Source organism: Mus pahari, chromosome 13 (genome assembly GCF_900095145.1).
Source record: "Mus pahari chromosome 13, PAHARI_EIJ_v1.1, whole genome shotgun sequence".
In the NCBI taxonomy this organism is placed as follows: domain Eukaryota; kingdom Metazoa; phylum Chordata; class Mammalia; order Rodentia; family Muridae; genus Mus; species Mus pahari.
In genome coordinates this window covers 71,026,601-71,046,616 of record NC_034602.1, presented here as the reverse complement: position 1 = coordinate 71,046,616, position 20,016 = coordinate 71,026,601, and the positions used below count along the sequence as shown (strand labels likewise).

The 20,016-nt window shown below is 35.3% G+C and overlaps 1 protein-coding gene across 22 annotated transcripts in view; it reads right to left on the bottom strand.

The window, feature by feature from the left end:
• Positions 1-20,016, bottom strand: part of Adgrl3 (adhesion G protein-coupled receptor L3) — a 777,100-nt gene that overhangs the window by 585,408 nt on the left and 171,676 nt on the right. For all 22 annotated transcript variants that reach the window (XM_029545394.1, XM_029545383.1, XM_029545393.1 and 19 more), the window contains one exon: positions 10,188-10,253. The gene's annotated coding sequence lies outside the window, so the exon portion shown is untranslated. The remainder of the gene's footprint in view (positions 1-10,187; positions 10,254-20,016) is intronic.

Genomic DNA, 20,016 nt, shown 5'->3' with positions numbered 1-20,016 from the left:
GTTAAATGTCACTACAGAACTAATCTGGTCTTGAAACGTCCATTTTCTTGTAATATGCACTCTATTTTAAGGCAGTAAAAAAATCTATCCATCTGCCACCAGTTTCTAAGACCTTGTTTGAAAACTGTTCCTTGTTTTCAAGTTTCTACTACAATACAAGCAGCATGTCATACAGCCATTAACAGATATTTCTACCCAGTCTGTAGTCGATTTTCTAAAATCAAGACAGCATTACTATTACACAATATAGTAGATATCTGGATGAGCTGAATAAATAATAATAATGTTTTATTCTTTGAGATTAATAACATCCTTTGGTATTTAGAAGATGAAATGTAAATATCAGTGGTTAATATGCATGACAGAAAGTAGCCTATATGAACTTTTTCATCAGTATTCCTAAAATATTTATGTTTGAAATCATTTTTTAATTTTTAAAATGTGCATTCAGTGGCTGGTAAGATGGCTCAGATGCTAAGAACATAGGATGCTACTTCAGCGGACATGGTTTTTGCACCCAGTAAACACATGGAAGCTAACAACCATCTATAAATTCAGTTCCAGAGGATCTAATGTGCTCTATCAGTCTGCATGGGTATCGAGTATGTAGAACACATATATGCATGTGGATAAATAAAAATTTAAACACAAATATTTTTAAATGCATAGTCATTTAAATACATGAATTTTTATCCAGGCTATGCTTCAAAATTAAGGGAGTACTACTTATAGCAATAAATTATTGATGTATAAAATCCTGTTAAAAGTTAAGAATTTCAATTCTCAGTAAAATCCCTAAAAAACAATTGTGGTCTGTCAGTTCATTCCATATATATAAATAATATATAATTTATGTCCAGTGCTTTGAACACTAAATTTGGAAAAGCATTATATAAATTAGTGATCCTATAAGATTCAGTTGTTTTGAATGCACCGTAGACTCCTCTTCAATGATACATTTGGCTTTCATTAATCACATTTTTCAAGCCTTTTAAAATGTGCTCATCAACCTCCACAGAATAAATACAAACACAAATTTTGTATTCAGTGACATAAGATACTCATAGAATTGCAACACCATATTTTTTATAGAGCAAGAAGATCCTTTATGGATAATCTAATGCTGCCCTCACTAATTGGACAAATGAGAATACTACAATCCAGAGAGATCATAGGATGCACCCTGGGTCTCTTAGCAAAGTAACCACAGACAGACCCATGGTGAAGACAATTGAGACTTGGGTTCTTCCCAGCAGTATCATGTTTATAAGTTGGGTATAATTCACTTCCCAGGATACATAAAGAGGTAAGATATTTACCAGATCAGTAAAGGATAAAACCCGTTATATAAACACAGTTCTATAATGGCTTTGTGTTACCTTGGTTCCTAATATGAATATCTGTCCAGTGCTTGCTTAGGTTCTATATTTATTCTTCTCATCACATAATAGTCAAATCACCAAATGCCCAAAACAAAGAATAATAAAAGCAGTAAGGGGAAAAAGGTCAAGTAACATATAAGGGCAGACCTATCAGAATTACAGCAGACTTCTCACCAGAGACTATGAAAGCTAGAAGATCATGTGCAGATGTCATACAACCCCAAAAGAACACAAATACCAGCCCAGGCTACTATATCCAGCAAAACTCTCAATTGCCATAAATGGAGAAACCAAGATATTCCATGAAAAAACTGAATTTACACAATATCTTTCCACAAATCCAACCCTATAAAGGATAATAGATGGAAAACTTCAACAAAAGGAGGAAAACTACACCCTAGAAAAAGCAAGAAAGGAATCTTCTTTCAACAAACCTAAAAGAAGATAGCCACATATACATAATTCTACCTCTAACAACAAAAATAACAGGGAGCACTCACTGATAAGTGGATATTAGCCCAGAAACTTAGAATACCCGAGATACATTATTCAAAACACAAGAAAACCAAGAAGGATGACCATCGTGTAGATACTTTATTCCTCCTTAGAATAAGGAACAAAATACTCATGAAAGGATATAGGTACAGAGACAAAATTTAGAGCTAAGATGAAAGGATGGACTATCCAGAGACTACTCCATTCGGGAATCCATCCCATCATCAGCCACCAAACCTAGATACTAATGCACATGCCAGCAAGATTCTGCTGAAGGGACCCTGATATAGTGGCCTCTTGTTATGCCAGTGCCTGGCAAACACCGAAGTGGATGCTCACAGTCAGCTATTGGATGGAACACAGGGTCCCCAATGGAGGAGCTAGAGAAAGTACCCAAGGAGCTGAAGGGGGCTGCAACCCTATAGGTGGAACAATAATATGAACTAACCAGTACCCCCTGAGCTTGTGTCTCTAGCTGCATATGTAGCAGAAGATGGCCTAATCGGTCGTCACTGGGAAGAGAGGCCCCTTGGTCTTGCAAACTTTATATGACCCAGCACAAGGGAAGGCCTGGGCGAAGTAGTAGGAGTGGGTGGGTAGGGGAGCAGGGGCGGGGGGAGGTATAGGGAACTTTTGGGATAGCATTTGTAATGTAAATAAAGAAAATAATAAATAAATAAATAAATAAATAAATAAATGAATAACAGGCAGCAATAATCACTATTACTTAATATCTCTTAACATCAATGGACTCAATTTCCCAATAAAAAGACATAGACTAAAAGACTGTATATGTAAACAGGACCCAGCATGTTGCTCCATATAGAAAACACACCTCAGTGTCAAAGACAGACACAACCTCAGAGTAAGGGTCTAGAAAACAATTTTCTAAGCTAATGGTCCCAAGAATCAAGCTGGAGTAGCCATTCTAATATTGAATAAAATCGACTTTCAACAAAAGTTATTTAAAAAGATAAGAAAGGACATTTCATACTCATCAAAGGAAAAATCTACCAAGAAGAATCCTCGATTCTGCACATCTTTGCTCCAAATGCCAGGACACCCATATTTATAAAAGAAACTTTACTAAAGCTCAAAGCACACAGTGCACCAAAGACAATGAAAGTAGATAGATAATGAAACTAGAAACTAAACAGAGACACAGTAAAACTAACAGAAGTGATGGGTTTTAACATATCTCTATGAAACATTTCATCCTAAAACAAAAGAATATACCTTCTTCTCAGCACCTCATGGCACCTTCTCCAAAACTGACCATATAATCAGGAACAAAACTGATACATGTAGATTTAAATAATCTCATGCATCCTATCAGATCACCCCAGACTAAGGTCAGTCTTTAATAATAACAGAAAGCCCACATACACATGGAAGCTCAACAATGCCCTACTCAGTGATAACTTGGTCAAGGATGAAATAAAGAAAGAAATTAAAGACTTTAGAATTTAATGAAAATTAAGGCACAGCATACCCAAACTTAGGGGACACAGTGAAAGCAGTGCTAAGAGGAAAAATCATAGCTCTGAATGCCTCCAAAAAGAAACTGGAGAGAGCATATACTAGCAGCTTAACATTCATTCTTTTAAAGCTTAGTATTTTTAATCTGTGGGTTTTATGTATTATAAACACTATTGTATTATAAATATATTATCAACACTGTAAAAATATCTTCTTTTGGGCCTTTCCTATGTAAACACCACTAGACATGAAACGTCACATTAATTAAGCAAATGAATGTAGCATGCAGTCTAGAAAACTCCTAAGTTGTTGCTATTGTGTATGGCTAACCTGTCATCATGTACTGTAGCAGTGAGACAAACTCACAAAAAAAAAAAAAAATGGAAAATGTTACAGAAAAATAAAAATAAAAACAGAAAATAATTCACTCAATGATGTAATTTTCCCATATACATTCAGGGAACAATAAAACATTCAGGCCATGCAAGAATTAAGCCAGTGTTGAGAATTGCTGAAACCCAGAGTTTTAAGTGCATAGCTTTTACACTACCAATTTTTACACCAATAACGATTTAAATAGAAATAATAAAAAACCTTGATCAAAATAAAGCATAAACAAAATAATTTCATACATCTCTTAACTAAACGACCCAGCAATTCTTCTTAGGCATTTACCTTAGAGAGCTCTTGAAAACGTATGCACACAATCACATGCACAGATGCACGCATGCACACATGCACAATACATAATTGTTTACAAAGCTTCACTTTTATCACTTCCAAATTGGAAAGCCCAAATGTTTGTAATTGATAAATAAATGAACTATGATACGCAGAGCACTCAGCAATAAAATTGGAATGAATTAATGATGCAGTGAACAAGAACGATTCTCAAAGGCATTATGCTACATGAACACAGTTGGGCTCAAAAGGAAACGTATTGTATGGCTTGTTTGTACATCATTCTGAAAATTTTAAAACAAGAATAGAGAATGACCTATGATATGTAGGGGTAAGGGGAATGAATACACAGGGGATGCTTACTTAAAAGAAACAGGAAGCCAATTTTAGGTGATAAAATTGGTTGCTGTCCTGATTTGACAATCATGATCTCCCCACAGGAAATCAAATTCATTTCATTTTACAAAGAAAAGAAAACACACTAATAAGTTTAAGGTGGAGATAGATAAACACCAGTTACAGTTCAAAAACACATGTTTGTTAAAATTCCTCAAATGTCTAAAGAGTTTAATTTCAAACTACACAATGGACAAGAATTTCAATTGTATGAGCTCTATCACAATCAAGAAGAAATGCTCCCCAAGGTAAGACCCTGTTTCCCCATAATTCAATCCAGGACTGTGGTACAGTTCAGAAAATACAAGGCTGCATGTTGTATATTTTTAGGCATGCATGGGCTATAGAATACACTCAAAGCCAGCTAGGGCAATGTTGGCAGACTATTCTCAAAAATTATATATTAAAAAATCAATACAAAGAAAATCCGGGTTATAATTCAGTGATGGAGGGCTTGGGTAGCATTCACAAATATCTATGTTCAACATTTAGAACTTCAATAAATAAATCAATACTTTTTACATATAAAACCATGTTAAAGAACATTTAGACATTTTAAAACAGTTTTGGACATCAAAGATTATACAAATAAAGCTATGTGCAGCAAAGAAACTGATTCCAGGATACTTGGTAAATGCATATGATTTCAGTGTTTTTCCGTTCTTGTTTCTTTACAATAACTGTGAAAACCAGTGTGATGGTTTGTATATTTTTGGACGAGGGAGTGGCACCATTTGGAGGTGTGGCCTTGTTCGAATAGGTGTGACCTGGTGGGAGTAGGTGTGTCACTATGGGTGTGGGCATAAGATCCTCACCCTAGTTTCCTGGAAGTCAGTCTTCCACTAGCAGCCTTTGGATGAAGATATAGCTCTGACTGCACACTGCCTGCCTGGTTACTGCCATGCTCCCACCTTGATGATAAGGGACTGAACTTCTGAACATGTAAGGAAGCCCCAACTAAATGTTGTTTTTTGTAACACTTGCCTTGGTCATGGTTTCTGTTCACAGCAGTAAAACCCTAACTAAGACAACCAGTTTGCTTATTTATTTAATATTTGTTTGTTTGAGTTACTAAGTGGTTTTGTTGTCTGCCAATACTGCCTTTCATGATCACTGTTTCGTGGTCATAAATGGGCTGACAGTTTCTACTGATGGGCAGCTATCTATCCGATGGCAGACTTCTCTTTATGCAGATTTCCAAAGGCTGCTATGTATGCATGTGAATTCTGAAGGGCACTATGTGGCTGACAGCCTGTGACAGCCACTAAGCATGGAATAAGTAGAGATGAGAGTATGAATTATCCATGAGCTTTCACTCTGCCCCTGGCCAGCTCCACGATCCTGCACTTTCTGTGTGGCCTTGAAATTAATTAGAAATGTAATTTCCAGGCAAATCAAATTTTGTTTTAATTTTCTATAAACAAAAAGTTAAAGTAAGAGGCATTAAGTGACCTAAAGTCTAATGCCTAAATATATGTAGAAATCATCTTCACCTAAAAATTAAAATTAACTGTCTGAATGTTATTCCCATAAAACACTACATCACTTCTTTATACTTACAAATATGATACTTAAAATAAGTGGATCTAATGTGAATATATTTTATTTTTATAACATAAATATTATATAATAAAGTATATAATTACATGAAGTAAACTATGTATGTATAGCATAGATATAAATCATTTCTTTATAATCGCAAATATATATATATATATATATGTATATATATATATATATATTTGTATTTAAAGTTAATTCTGTGATCTACCACAAACAGCATTGTCAGTTTTCAACCTGATAGCTATTCCTGACTTCAACTCTGCTCTCATCATTCAAATGCAGTAAGGAAGATCCATCAACTTCTCTTTGCAAGTGTGCTCAAAGGTGTAACCACCACTCAATCCTAGCTGTGATCTCAAAACGGATCTTCATTTGACAGCAACTGAGTTCTTGCAAGAATAACACAGACAATCTATTTGCTTGGACTCACATTGTCATCTGTGATATTTCCAGTTAGCTATACTATGCGTCCATGAGCGAGGACAGTGACAGAGCTCGGCATGTCAGAAACACAGTATAAATGCTTGAGACTCAAGAGGAAAGATCACCTGGAGAAGGCCACAATAATGCCTTCTTCAAAATGTGTTTAACCACATAACATCAAACTGAAGTTTCATTATAAAAGATAGAGAAAAAAACAAATAAGCACATCATAAATAGGAAATTTCTTAACATATAAACTTATTGTGTGTGTGTATCCTTTGTGTGGGTGTGATGTATATAATTATTAGTGGATGAATGCACACATGCATGTGCAGGTATGTGTTAACATTAGTGTAGAGACCCATACTAGACATGAGGTATCTTCTTCAACTATCATATTCACAGTTTAGTGACATGAAGTTCATCTCTTTGGCTGGGCTTGCTGTAAAGGGATCTTCTCAGGATCTGTCTATCTCTAGTTCTGCAGCTCTGGGTCATAAGCCATGCAATTTCTTCTGCTTGCCTGGCAAGGCAGGCACTGTACTAAAGGAGGCATGTCTCTGGGCCCTACAGGAGCTAATTTAAAGAAGCCAGGATCTACGTCTTTGATAGATGCAGACACTTACAGTCAACTCTTGGACTGAGGTAGGTGACCCCTATGGAAGAGTTTTGGGAAGGAATGAAGGGGCTGAAGGGGATGGCAACCCCATAAGAAGAACAACAGTATCAGCTAACCCAGTTACCTCAGAGCTCACAGAGACTAAGTCACTAACCAAAGAGCATACTTGGGCTTGTCAGTGACTCCTGGGAAACATGGAGCAGAGGACTGCCTAGTCTGGCCTCAGTGGAGAGGATGGGAAAGGGGATGCTGGCAGGGTGAGGAAAGGGTGGGGGTAGGGGGGTAGTTGGGTGAGGGAGCACCCTCTCAGAGTCAAAGGGGCAGGGAAAGGGGTAAAGAACTGTGGGAGGGTGTACTGGAAAGGGGGACAACACTTGAAATATAAATAAATAAAATAATTTAATAAATAAATAAAAACATAATTTTATTAAAAAATAAGAAAAAGCAAGGAAAAAATCCTGGCTCCCACATGCTGTCAAATATTATGAATTCAAAGAGCAGAGGCGGAGCCACAGAGGACTCTCAGGTAGGTACTTTCAATTTTAATCAGTACTGTGTAGAAGAGTCCAGCATGAGAAAAGGAGTTCTAGGTCAGGAGTCAAGGATATCTGAGAAGAGTGGGCATGAGAGAAACAAAGGCTGAAGAGCTTGGAGATAGGAGTATTCAGAGCAAAGTGAAACCAAGCCAGCTGGAGAGCCCAGGAGGCTGAGATGGAGTTGTGAGTTACAGTTATGGCAAAGTTGGTGAAGATGGGTCAAAAGTAAACACCGAACACTGTCTCATTTCTACAAAGCAAGGGCTGAGACTGTACTCAAGTCAGAGGCCAATGGGGTGATTAGGAGTCTGGGAGAACCTGCTGATGGATATACCACATGTGGGAAATCATTGTAGTATTACATAATGTAGCTATGCCTAGGCACTGGAGGGGTGGAGTCGACAACTGAACTTGTGTCAGGATGGTATTTCCAAACTCCCATAATTATTTTGAAAACATCAGTTTGGTGTTGTATGGTTTAACACATCTCAAAGAAGGCATTTATTGTGGCATTCTCCCTGGCATCTGGTATGTCTCCTCTTGAGTCTCAAGCATGGTTCCTGTGTTTCAGACATGCTGAGCTCTATATAATGGTGTGTGGTAGAAATCGTTATTAACCTCTTTTGACACAAGATGAAAAAGAAGCTTAGACATGGTAAATTATATGTGAGAGGCCATGTGTCAATAATGTGTCACCAAACCAGGAGCAGGTCTTCCTACTTCTCACAGGTGTATGGTGTCTAATATTAAAATAGAGTCTACAGGTGCCCAGGAATGAGAGTGGACCAGCAAAGGAGTGGCTGGGGACCTGGTGTGGTAAATGTGTCGTGTCTTTTGATTTGGTGGGGTCTTTATCGTTTTCAATGCTTGCCAGAGCAGACTGCATACTTCAAAAGTAAGTTTAGTACACATTACACACCTATGTATTTAAAAACACGAGGCAAATAAAGACTGACAGAACAGGTTAGAACTACTAACACTTGACACACTTGACAACAGGGAGATTGTTTTTCTTATAATACATACTTTGTTCTTCGGTTTGTAGTTTGCCTCTGGTGGAAACAACTCTCTTCATATTTTTGTCTGAGTCTTGAGAAACTATCTCACCGAGCAACTCTGGCTTGCCTGGAAATATCTCAATGAATTTCCTGCCTAACCTTAAATTCTTGGATATGAAGCATATATCACCATCCTCAGGCCTGTACAGTTTCTGATGAGAGTATTCACGCAATACTTGGTTTAATTTTTTGAAGGAATTATTGAACAAGTCTGATTTTTTGTAAAATTAGTTTCCTTCAATGTATCACGGAACTGATGTCTTCTAGTAGATGAATGTCTATAGCATTTAGATACTAAGATATAAATACGAGCAATCCTGAGTGACATATCGCATCTACTCTCAAAAGAGGGGGATAATGACGTTTGCATAAGCTCACGATATGGAGAAAAAACAAAGCAAAAAAAAAAAAAAGCAAAACAAAACAAAACAAAACAAAGTCAAAGAAGTTAAGAGAGAACATTTAAAACACTGAGATCAACTTAAAAGTTGTCATCTACAGAGGCATTTGCCATGTTATCATAATCTTAAGTGACTTAGTGTTTGCTTAAGGACAAATACAGGGTCTTGGAAAATACATTTAGGGTAATTTATAATAACTACTATTTTAATGAATCAAAACAAATAAATATTAATCAACTGTGAAGAATAATATGAAAACCAGAAGCCTTGATTATTTTTACTGCATATTTAAGATAACTTATTTTTTAAACAAATTTACAGTTACTTTACAAAATTATTTTGAATAGCTCTAGGAAGACAACAGAAGCCTGGTACTTTTGTGCAGGGCTGAAATCCAACCCTGGAGACTAAGGAAGAAGGATCTGGAGTCAGGCTGCTTATCATACATTATCCTCAAAACAAAAACAACAACAAGAAAGAAAAAGAAAAGAAAAAAGACAAAGAAATCCTAGTTGTTACCATTGATTATGAATAAAAAGACATATATTATACCTCATGAGTTCCTTGAGAAATTATGTACTATCCTAATTTTATACTCTGAAATTTTTCATGTTGAAGAAAATAAATACATTTGTAGTAAATAGGTCAGTTTGAAAACAATTTCCTTTACATATTAAAACCTTTATGGAATGAATTGAGCATGTTTATATCAATTTTGGATATAAAATTGAGAGCAAATGAAATGAATTACACAAGAATGACATTGATGCCTTGCCTTGGTGTCTGTGCACCAATAGAAACAAAAATCTTGGCATACTGATTTCATATAGTTAATAGAGTATTAGAGCCATTAATGCCTTTCCAGAGCAGCATATGCAAAACTACCTCCTTTTTCCAAATTCTCTTTATGTGGTTAGCATATATTTCTTCACAATAGCAAATATGATCACCTACATAATTTATTGTTCAGAAAATATGAGAACTTATTTTTCATAAATATATAAAAAGTAAAAATACCATTTCAAAATATATGAAAAATTTAAACAGGCTACATTTTTAATTTGATTAAGTCTCATAAAACATATACTAAGTTGGCATCACACATTGTAAATTCATTTTTAAATTTTCAGCATACATAATAATCTATTAATTACCTTAATTTGTTCTGTGACTGCTAAAAATCCATAGCTTTGTCTTCAGCCTTTCTGAATTAATCATTTCTGCAAAAATAAGATAAAAGATAAAATTAGATGACAAAGTATTTCCTTTTAGGATCTTAATAACAGAACTGATAAAGTGTTATTACTATTCAAGAAATCTATTCCCCCACCACATTTAAAACTGTCCCAGCAGAATGAGAAGTAAGAAAACCTGAAAGATACATAATGCAATTTTAATAAGTCTGTTTAGTAGGAATGTACGTGAAATATTTAAGTATATAATATAAATATTTTTCTTCTTGAAAGGTCACAAAAGATTTCAAAATTATATATTGGGAGTTGGCTTGATCTTGAATAATATTTTACCAATTATCACATTTTAATAAATGTACCATTTATTTGAATATATTGAACTATGTGTGTGTTTGAGATAGAGATACTGATATGGAGACCAAATAATAAAAATAATTATGAAGATCTAAATAAAATCTAATATAGAAATTAAATATATATCAAAATAAATTTATTTTAATGGTTTTCAGGATATTATGCTTATTTTCTTAAACTTGTCAAAATCCCATTTTTAAATCACCAAACTGATTGTCAAAAATATTTAAAGAATATTTTCCTTTAAAATATTTTATTTGGAAATTTTATATATATTTGCAGTTCTGTAACTACATCCATTTTAAACTTTCCAGTAAGTGTATTTAAGAATTTATACAATTAACACACCTAGTAATTATTCTGAAATTTATATTTTATATATAGTTGCAATAGGAGTGTTTTGTTTCTCCTAAAGTATAACAATCCATACCCCAAAATAATAACAAAAAACATTATCTATTCTACCATTTTGTTCAGAAATGGATATGGAATTAAGTATGGAGCAAATATCAATACCACGGAATTAAACTCAGTTCTCCTTCATATAAATCACAACTGATTGAAATTAAACCAAGTATATATTAGTAGAAATTATCCTCTAATGTAAACATTTGATTTGAGTTGGTGATTTTAAATTATGAATAGCAGGACTTGTCATATTGTAATAAATGTTCAATAGTATTTGAATACTTAGTTAAATTTTTTTCAAGATCAAGCCAATTCTACATTTGTATCTCATGCTTGACTACTCAAACAAACATCTCTTTATAATCAGTTGCTCAAAATACCCTGAATAATCTTCATTCAACCAATCCTAGCATTCTTTGAGTAAGGAAGGACTTCATAGATTACTGTCCCCTTGATTTTAAAAAATATATATTTGTCTTTCTGATAATGTTTTATATAACTGGAAAATCATGAATCACAGCACAGGCCTGCTCACAGATATCTCCCTTCAGGTATTTTGCATCACCATAGAAATAAATTTTGATGTTCATAGACAGCTAATCTTCAAACTTCACTTCCCCTCAAATGCTGCCAGTCTAACGTTGCTTACGCTCTTGTGTCAACCATGAAGTATCTGTTATTAAGTCCTCTACGGCAAAAATCACTTGATACTCTGACTGTATCACCTCTCCCTAGTGGAACAAGCAACTAACTCAGCCTCCAAAATGCTGACTGGGCAAACAAAATGCTAACATTTTCTTCAGTCAAAACTAAGACATTGTAAACAGGAAACTGTCCACATTAGCCTCACGGAAACTGAAGCGGTAATGTAGAGCTAATCACTGTGTATATCCTTGTATGTGTCTGCACAGCCACTTTCACAAACTCTGGGTCTTTCTGGTTTTGTTAGTTGATTTGTCTGTTCTTTGTTTTCTTCCATAAGCAGAGACAGTCTTTAGCCTACAATGGGGAGTATTTTCATCACTGTGAGAATCACTCTTGAGTATCACTTGACTTTATGTGAACACAGGACAAAGATCAGCTTCCTAAAGCCACTCAGCATCACAACGAAAAGGACAAATAGACAGGAGAGCCTAGGAATGAAAAGGAGAAAGCAAAGGGACGAGAAACAAAATAGACTGAGGAGCAGAGACAGGGGCCATATCAACAGACATCTATCTATTATGAGATATTACAGGTAAACTTAATTTCTATTCAATAAACTTATTCTAAGATGAAAATTCAAAAACAGCTAGTGTGAATATTTTGAGTATATGATTTCTTAGAAAGAAAGCACTCAACAATCTAATTGTTTAAGATGTTTTAGTTCAATTAATGCATCTGTTGATATCTTCATCACCTTACAGTTGTATATGTTTCAAAAATAGTATAAAAGCAATACCCTGGAAATCATTGCAGTTTATCATAGGACATGAGAAAGAGATGGAAATACTTCGGTTCTAAAACCTTGATTTATGTTAGCTAAGGATAAAAATAACCTATGCTTTGAACAAGCACTATAATTAATCACATATGATGACAAAAGTAGATATCGATGAAAACTAATGAATTGCCAATTTATAAAATCAGTAACAGACGATAAATATGGCTCATATTTTACAGTTCTGACAGAGCAAAATTAAAAAGACAATCTGTAACCATTCATCACATATTTCCTGTTTCAGTCACGGCTCGAGTTAGCATAGATGCAGAAGGAAATGAAGAGATTGAACGAATACTCACAGAATTTATCCACATTCCATCTAGGAAGCAAACTGAGACAGAGACACACAAGGAGAAGACACACCCATATGGAGAAGTACATTTTATATACTTATAAACTCCATACTGTCTATTTTCTATAGGACATGTACACATTTTATACTTAGCTAAAATCCCCATGGTGTGGCAAACACTGCTTTATTCACTTCATATTGTCATTTAAACTTTTTAAATAGTCATCTGATATTTGTCCGGATATTTTTATCTTTCAATATAAAGGGAAGGTTGAGTGATAAATTAAGAACTGTATTCCATGTTAGTTCTGATTCTATAATTCAAGCTTCTCAAATAGTATCGTATTATCCCTAACCATCTTTGTTGAGATATTTAAATTAAAGGGAAAGTGAGCTCCCATAGATTGATTATTCAGAAGATAATCCCAGAAATTCATGTCACTTGTTGCTGTTAGAGGTAGCTTTACACATTGATAGTTAAACAATATACCCCCCAAATAACCCAGTACCAATTAGTATGAGATCAAAATGGAACAAGAAAGGTATGATTTTTTTTCTTAACTCACATGTCCTCATTCCAAAATTGTATAATATGACCTGCTGAAGTGCCCCATAGTGTTCCATGAGGCCATGAAAAAGTGACAAGATTGTACACCTCAGACCATTCTGTACACACTTAAGAGAGGCTTTGGGGCTGGAAATGTTGGGATTTGAACCTGTGATTTCTGGGATTTAAGCATATATTGTGAGACTGAGCTAGTCTTCCAGCCCATACTCTTGTCCTTAATCTGTTCATTAAAATAAAATAAATAAAATAAACACCTTTTCACATGGTGATTTTTACCCTAAAAGTTAGTCCTCAAATCATATCCAAAAAGTTAGTGCTTAAAACCTCACTTCTCCAATGAGGGATCCTTCTCAGTAGTCTACAAGTGTACCATCTTGCTTGGCACAGATACTAGGTTTCAAACCTCTCTAAATGAGGAATACACATATTTTCTCCAATGAAAAACATAATTAAAAGAAAAAGAAAAGAAACAGGAACAAAATCTAACCAAATAACTTCCCACATCACCATCCTTGGGTATCTGGGACATTCCTCAGTAAAGATTCTGCTAGGCAGAGAAGTCTCTGAATGCAATTGCTTATATGCTGCCTTACAGGGTGCAGGAAATCACAATCCATATCGTGCAAGTGCATAGAAGGAGAACCTTGAGAAAGGCTGAGTTAAGTATGGTGGGAAATATTCTCCCCAATATCAATGTTGAAAGTATTTGAAGTTTCCATATCAAGTGTTTTAAGTCAAGAGAAATTATCAAGTCCTCTAACAGCTAAGAAACTGATAATACAAGATAAGGTGTTGAGATTTTGTACAACAGGATCCTGTAGCAGTTTGCCTATGAACTGTTCAAGCTCTGTTAGAGCCCTCACTGGACTTAACATTAGACCATTAGACCATAAACCAAATCTTAGTAAAGGTAGAAGGACTGAAGTCATAAAAGTATGTTATCTAAATGAATCAATTAAATGAGTAAGGAAAATTAGTAAACCCCAAATATTTATCAATTGCTAACAATAACTAGGAATATTTTAAGTTGAACAAAATCAAACATTGAATATCAAAATTTGTAGGAGGCAGTAAAAGCAGTGTTTAGTGGTAAATTTATACCTTAAAATTGCTCCATTAGATAATGAGAATGACATAGGACCAATTAGCAGAGCTTCCACATTAAACAAATAGAAGAGGCAACTAAATGTATAGCTAAAAGGGAAGTAACACTACTAAAAGCATGCATGCAGTTTACCACAGACAAATGTTAAAATGATTACTAAGTTTTTATAATCCTATTAGTGAATTTATAAAATTTCACTAATTGCTTAATGCCACAAAAACTATACATGTTCTCCATTATGGTCAATATTAACAATAACAATTCAATAAACTTACTCACAAATTTCCCCTCCCCTGATAAATACAACTAATTCTGAAAGAGCTAATAGACATATACAGGGTATGACACATTAAAAGGCATGGATAACTCAAGCCTTAACGAGAGGAGAAAGGATTACACAAATCCACACATGAATCAACTTATTAGCTAACATATTTACTTGTCCAACTCTGAAGTTTATTATAGTGACAGTCATCTTCTCTGCCTACACTAGTACATAGGGTGATTTGCTACATAACTTCATTTTTTTCTTTTTATTTTTCTTTTTCTTCCTTTTCATATTGGATATTTTATTTATTTACATTTCAAATGTTATCCCCTTTCCCGGTTTCCCTCCCTCCCAGAAACACCCTATCCCATCCTTCCTCCCCCTGCTTCTATGAGGGTGTTCCTCCACCCACCCACTCCCACCTCCCCTCCCTCTATTCCTGTACATTGGGGACCAAGGACCTCTTCTCCATTGATGCCTGATGCTGCATATGCAGGTGGAGTTCTGTGTGCTCCTTGGTTGATGGCTTAGTACCTGGGATCTCTGGGGCCTCTGGTTGGTTGATATTGTTGTTTTTCCTATGGGGTTGCAAATGACTCCATTTTCTATCATCCTGTACCATTCCAAATCATACTATACCCTTGGATATGTATTACAATGACAAATGAACAAAGAAACTAATTGAGGCCTTTTATTTTCTTTAGCCTTCACTTAGAAGACAAAGACCCTTCTACCCAAATGAACATGGCAAGATCTTGATTAATAAAATCCCATGTGTAAATAGGTGCCCTCCAAGTTACAATGGGAATATGTCCCAAATATTACCAGCAAAAAAATAATAATTTAAGAAAAAGAGCACCTGTAATATATACAACTATACAGAACAATATAATTTATGAACAAAGCCTCTGTAAAGTTTGTTACTGTTATGCTCTTGTGGCTTACTGGGATCAGGAAGATGTAATGGCTTTCTAACATTTCAAGAGAGTATGGTGAGAGATATCTGTCTTGGTCAAGAGCAAATTCCATAAACTATAAGTTTGGTTTTTACTAAATGCTTATCAAATTTGTCACAGTGCGATGATTCATAAATAGAGGCGTTGAGGCCTTTCTGTAGGACAGCAACGCTTTCCTTGCAGCAAGTCCTGATCTAGACTATTGTACTTGTGTGATAATTTCTCTAGGAGTTTCTCTTGGATATTCTTTCTTAGCCTTGAAGAATTTATTAAAACAAAACAAAACAAAATAAATAAAACAACAAAATCAGCCTTGGGGGCCTCATTTTTATTGCTTGTGTGGTGAATGGCATACTGATGTTCTACAATCTAAAAAGGAAAACTCCACACTAATCTTTCACCCTTGGAAACCCTAGCCCCTTATCACCTAGAGAAAGACTAGGCTTCCAATAATGGGAGATGAAGGTATAATGTACAGCAGATGCCACCAAAGAGGCAAAGGGTCTCAGTTCACACTGGATGCTCCCTACCAGCAAAATGGATCACCAGCTGAGCCAAGACCTCCCTATCCCCTATTTAATATAATGGCATTCCAAGGACCAGCAGCCCTTGTGTACAACCTCAGGAAGACTTAGGGAGGATCAAGGAAGATTTCTTCAGAAATATGTTTCAATTCTGTGCTTGAGAAATGGTTCTCAAATGATCAATCTGAAAACAATCATATAATTTACCCAGTGCCTTTAGTTTTCAAACTGGCTCTGCACTGACTATAATTGAAACATGACATTTCTGGCCACTAATCCTGCTTTCCTACTTCTCTAATAATGGGAATTATCAAGATTAATTACGGTAGAATGTGCCTACCCTCTATATTTATAAATAATTATTTTCTATTAGAAAATACTGTAATCTACTTGATATTTTATCCTGAAATAATAACTATACAAATATATATTAAATAATAAAGTTTTGAATTTTGCTTCATTGGCAATTAAATTCAAATAATTTAGCATCAAAGCATTTTAGTACAAGAGATTATGCATATCATGGATGCTTTGTTTCATGCTAAGTAAAATGGAATGACTTTTTAAATGTTTAACATTTTTCAAAATATAAAATTTAACCAAGAAGAAAAATTTGGCATCAAAATTCCTGTAAATTAAATAGAACAATATATAAAGTATGTAAAAAAAAAATTTTTTTTTTGAGACAGAGTTTCTCTGAGTAGCCCTAGCTGTCCTGGAACAAGGCTGGCTTCGAACTCAGAAATCTGCCTGCATCTGCCTCCCAAGTGCTGGGATTAAAGGTGTGTGCCACCACTGCCTGGCATGTGGCTCAGTGGGCAAGAACACTTGACTGCTCTTCCGAAGGTCCTGAGTTCAAATTCCAGCAACCACATGGTGGCTCACAACCACCCTTTAATGAGATCCAATGTCTGAAGACAGCTACAGTGTACTTATGTATAATAATAAATAAATCTTTAAAAAATGTTGACCATTCTTAAAGCCCACTTGAATACATTGGAGATGCTCATTTATACAGTCCATATCCTTTTCAAATGCAAGATGAAACGGTTGGTCTTCAGAATATGCTATTTACAATCTCAGTAAGTATTCTATTCTCTTTCCTTTAGCATTGGGCTCTAGAACTGCAGATCGTTAAAGAAGTATATGTGTTCCATATCTTAGAGTTAAAGATATGGAACTTCTTTCCTGCTTATTGTCCAAATTATAAGCCTGAAATGAAAAAAAAATATATCCAAGTAAATGAGAAGAAGAGTAATATGAAAAGATCAATTGCTAAGTTTTTGACAAAGTATATTTCCCTTTTATGGTAAATTTAGACAACATAGTTTAATCTGTATCTGTTACATAGTGTACATAAGAAAAAAAAACAGATTAAGGGAATGTTATCATGTAAGGCTACCAAGCATTTTCTATATATTCTTTTAAGTCGGTTTTTAAAAAGTCACTGGATTTTTGCATACTTACAGTCTCTAAATGTCAGTTCTGGAAAAAAAAATGTTTTTTCTCTCTCATTCTATGATATTATGTAAGTCAGGTGCTATCCAACCAAGGAAATACAGCAGAAACCTTTACTATTTTGCAAACGATGAGAACCTGCATTTAATGAAGTGTTCTCAGACATTTAAAATGGCTTGGCTTGCCAGGCCAGACAGATTCTTATATGCACTTTTCCCAAAACTCTCCATTGCTCTGGCCATTCAATAAAATCAATAAATGTATTCTAACTAAAGTTTAAAAGGCTTCTGGGAAGCGACCTCTGCCAAAGTATTTTGGGAAGGTGCCAACTGCGTAGTGGGGGTGGGATCAAGAATCAGAAAGTACAAAATAAAGAGACGTTTTTGCACAGATGAAAAAAAAAAAAAAAAAGCCTGGCTGGAGTTCTAAAAGTGATTAGCTTACACATCAGAGATCCGATTTCCAGAGCGCGGTTCCTCTGCCTTCCTTGGCATTCATTTTTCTTTTTCTTTCCCAATTGCACACTGACTGCATTTCATTGCACTGGGCTTTATTTCCCACTTTGTCTAGGATTTCATGCAGAAAATCTTCTCCGCTGATGTCTTTAAAATAGTGTGCTTTGTGTTCCTCAGTAACGAGTTCCTATCTGTGACTTCAACATCTGGAAAGCAAGACTAGTGTGGCTTACACTCTGGAATCAAGGAATGTGTTTTATAAAAAAAGGTCGCACTGCACTAAAGTTTGATGAGCTCAACCTATGGAACAGCTTTCGCCAGAGACCTGATTATGTTTTATTTCCTATACAGACTTCTGTCAAGCAGAGCTCAGAGGGAAAACCCATATAGAGACAGGCTGGCAAACATTTGTAGCTCAGAAGGAAAACAGACACATATCTACAAATTATTTCAAAATGTTTTAATTATCGAATGAGCCAATCACTGAAATTTGGGCTCTATCATTAGAAGAACATTGTATTTCTTCAAAAACTGTCCTTACTTAATCAACAATACGCAGAGTAAAACTACAGAAAACTGATGCTTTCCTTCCATGTGAATGTCAATCAGGATAAATTAAGAAATCATATTGGAGCTAGTAAGGTGGCACGTAGCATTTGCTGCCAAGCCTGTTGACCTGAGTTCAAAAACAGGCTCCCACATGGGGAAGGAGAATGTCAACTCACCAAAACTCTGACACGTATACCAACACACAAACGAGCACACGTGCGCGCGCGCGCGTGCACACACACACACACACACACAGAGAGAGAGAGAGAGAGAGAGAGAGAGAGAGAGAGAGAGAGAGAGAGAATCATATACATGCACAATCGCACAAAGAATTATTATAGAAAAATAAGTGTAATAAAACATACCACCTTGTTAAAGTTTAAATGACATATGTTCGTGTATGTGTTAACTTTCCTTTGTGGACATTACATTTGTCTCCCATTAGGAGTAGAATATACTTTTCAAGAGCCCAGTAGAAGCCTAAAATCATGGAGAACACCAGTTCTTCTCTATATTGCCCTGTTCTATACATACATATGATAGAATTTAGGCTAAAATGCCTGCACATGAAGAGACTGACAATACCATGTAATTATTGATATCAAATAACTACAAAGATACCCTCTGGGAATAATCATGTACACATGGTTTTTCCTAGCAATAAACATACTTCACTTTTCTCTTTTTCAATTAAAGATTCACATTCTAGCTTCTCTTAGGAATGGATAAAGTGCAATCCTAAATCCTATAGAGGGCTAATGTTCAATATAAACAAAGAACTCAAGAAGTTAGATTTCAGAGAACCAAATAACCCTATTAAAAAATGGGGTACAGAACTAAACAAAGAATTCTCAACTGAGGAATACTGAATGGCTGAGAAACACCTAAAGAAATGTTCAACATCATTAGTTAACAGGGAAATGCAAATCAAAACAACCTTGAGATTCTACCTCACACCAGCCAGAACTGCTAAGATCAAAAACTCAGGTGACAGCAGATGCTGGCAAGGATGTGGAGAAAGAGGAACACCTCTCTATTGCTGGTATGATTGCAAGCTGGCACAACCCCTTTGAAAATTAGTTTGGCAGTTCCTCAGAAAACTGGACATAGTACTACCGGAGGATCCAGCATTAGCACTCCTGGGCATATACCAAGAAGATGCTCCAACATGTAATAAGGACACATGCTCCACTATGTTCATAGCAGCCTTATTTATGATAGCCAGAAGCTNNAAAGAACCCTGATGTCCCTCAACAGAAGAATGGATACAGAAAATATGGTACATTTACACAATGGAGCTATTAAAAACAACGATTTTATGAAATTCTTAGGCAAATGGATGGATCTGGAGGCAATCATCCTGAGTGAGG